The 2479-nt window shown below is 42.2% G+C and overlaps 1 protein-coding gene across 1 annotated transcript in view; it reads right to left on the bottom strand.

The window, feature by feature from the left end:
• GALNT1 (polypeptide N-acetylgalactosaminyltransferase 1) overlaps nucleotides 1-2021 on the bottom strand; it is a gene marked incomplete at its 3' end in the record, with an annotated part of 60493 nt that extends 58472 nt beyond the window's left edge. The window contains exon 1 of the mRNA XM_010152352.1: nucleotides 2010-2021. The remainder of the gene's footprint in view (nucleotides 1-2009) is intronic.
• Nucleotides 2022-2479: the final 458 nt, after the last annotated feature.

Here is a 2479-nt window from a genome sequence, read left to right as displayed (position 1 = left end):
GCTGAACTACTTATGCACAATGAAATATCTATTCTTAACTGTCACTCTTTATCCCACTTACCACTTTGACCTCTTCCTAAACATAATATGGATTGACTGTATGATTTTTTCAGTCATGCATTACCTTCCCAGTCCGTACAGTCAATTTCTATTTATTCAGTGACACACATCCTGACACACACAAAATCATACAGCTGCCATAGAGTATGTAGTCATCTCCATTTTGTCAGCTTATTTTTCTCCCAGCTCAGTCCAGTGATATGACCCTGCACATGGTCAGAAACACCACATCAAAAAAGTGAACAGGAAAGCATGAAAAGGAGAAAAAATTATCAGCCTGCTGTGAAACCCCAGAGGAAAAAGATTTATAACACTGAAAAAAACCCCATCATCTACCTGTTGGTCTTGAAGTGATCAACAATACATAAAAAAAAACCAGAGCATCCAACAAAACCACCACAGCTTTCTTTCATAAGTCTCCATGGCTTTATCTTGTACAGAAAGCCAGCAAAGGAAATAATAATTTGAATAAATCTTTCTTAATGGAGACAATCCAAGTATTTTTTTCCTGCATATAATTTGTCAGGGGGGGAAAAAAGTATCATAGACATCATTTATAATAATCACCAAAACCAAAAAGACAGGTATGAGTTTAACAGATGCCAAGTACACAATGCTATCACACCATCTCCCCAAAACTTATAAAAAATTGTCAGGATAACAGTTATTTTGATCCGGCTGACACCTAAAGTGGGTGCCCTTAGTTTTCTTGGCCTTCACCAATTGGTTGCTCACCAAGCAAGGACAGATTCTGGCAAGCACAGCCAACGCAGCAGCGCCTTTCTCTCACAGGCCTCCTGCCTTCTTCTGGGGACACTGACTCAAGGCAACACAAGCCAACACTAGCAGTGTCTGAAAGGGACTAAGAGTGATTGAGCTCATAGGGTGTTCTTTCAGTAAATACTATTTTTAGAAGTCAACTGTAAAACATCCTGCCTCCCAACAACCCCCAAAACAAGACTACAGCAAAGCTCTTTTTCACTTTGCTCGGGGGTACTACACTGATGGAAGGCACAATAAAGATACAAGACAATCTACTGCTCTCAACAGTAAAGTGTCTACTATCATATTCAGCATCATTACTAAATCTCTCTGGATTGCAAGAAATACCTTTTCCATAATTCAAAACACAAAACTGCACAACTCTAAAAAGAAAAAAGCTATCATTCATAACCTCACAACTGCTCTCCAGAAAGACAAACACCCTCCTTCCCCCCCAAACCTATTTGCAAATCAGGAACAGCACTACAGGTCTGTAAAGACAACCAAAGCCTTCCTTAACTACCATGAGTCAAAAACATAAGTAAAGCAAGCAGCACAACCAGTTTATTTTGATAGCATTAATGCACATCAGCCTTAAGCAGGAGCATGGAGCATCAACGGCCTGGGCATGCTTGCCTTCATCGGGGCTGCCAACAAAGAGCTGTGTGTTGACTGCTGCGAGCTGGCAGGCACCCTCTGCACCTTCTCCTCAGCCACCGGCAAACACTACGCTTATTGTTTCACACGCATGCAAAGCGACCAGCACAGATTCGTATGGAGGATGTGAGCTGCAGTGCAAAATGCATTAGGCACCTCTCAGCTCCTTCAGTTGACAAAGCATCCACTATGAAGGAACCCAGAAGTCAAGAAAATAAGATGCAGTGTCAACTGCAAGTTCGCTGTTTGTTTTGTTTGTTTATAAAGAGTGGGTAATGTAGTTTTTCAGTGGTATTTCTATTGTAATGGGCTATTAAAAACTTGAGGACTGAGCTGTACTTCTCTCTCAAAATCTCCACCTTCCTATCCTATTCCACAATGGTTTCAACTCCGGTCTTGCCGCCTTCTCCCCCTGCTCACGAGAGCTCAGGTGGGAGCTGAGCAGATGCAAACCCCTGATATTACAGACAGGGCATTTCCTGCATACAAAGTACTGACTTTGGACCTGACACCTCTTCACCACAAGTCACGTGAAGCTCGGGAGACAGCAGATAACAATCGCTTACTGTAACAGCTCAAGCAGTCACCTTCCTCAAAAGGTGCGAGTATGGCGACAGCCTTAAACCGAGCAGCAGCAGTCATCAGCTCCCTCCAGCATGTCAACAGGAACTAACCCCTGCTACCTATAGAGATGTGTACCTGTGCACAGGTATGTACACAAAGCGGATTTCTTCATTTAGTGGTCATGAATATGGCTCAGCTTCCACTTGCAGAGTACCCTTCCCTGCTAGAACAAGCAAACATGACATTAACACAGGCAAACAAGCATAGGATCCCTTCAACTGACAAAGATCCTGCTTAACCTTCTCCCGTCTTCCCTGATTCATCAGAAAAAAGTAAAAGTTCCCAGAACTACTGAGGAAAAAGTCCTATATAATTATGTATTCAACTATTTTGTATTCATAATTACATTACAATCAATCACAGCTGCTCTCAAACA

Source organism: Eurypyga helias, unplaced genomic scaffold (assembly GCF_000690775.1).
Source record: "Eurypyga helias isolate BGI_N326 unplaced genomic scaffold, ASM69077v1 scaffold11060, whole genome shotgun sequence".
Classification (NCBI taxonomy): Eukaryota; Metazoa; Chordata; class Aves; order Eurypygiformes; family Eurypygidae; genus Eurypyga; species Eurypyga helias.
The sequence above is the reverse complement of the archived record's forward strand: the minus strand, read 5'-3'. Positions and strand labels throughout refer to the sequence as shown.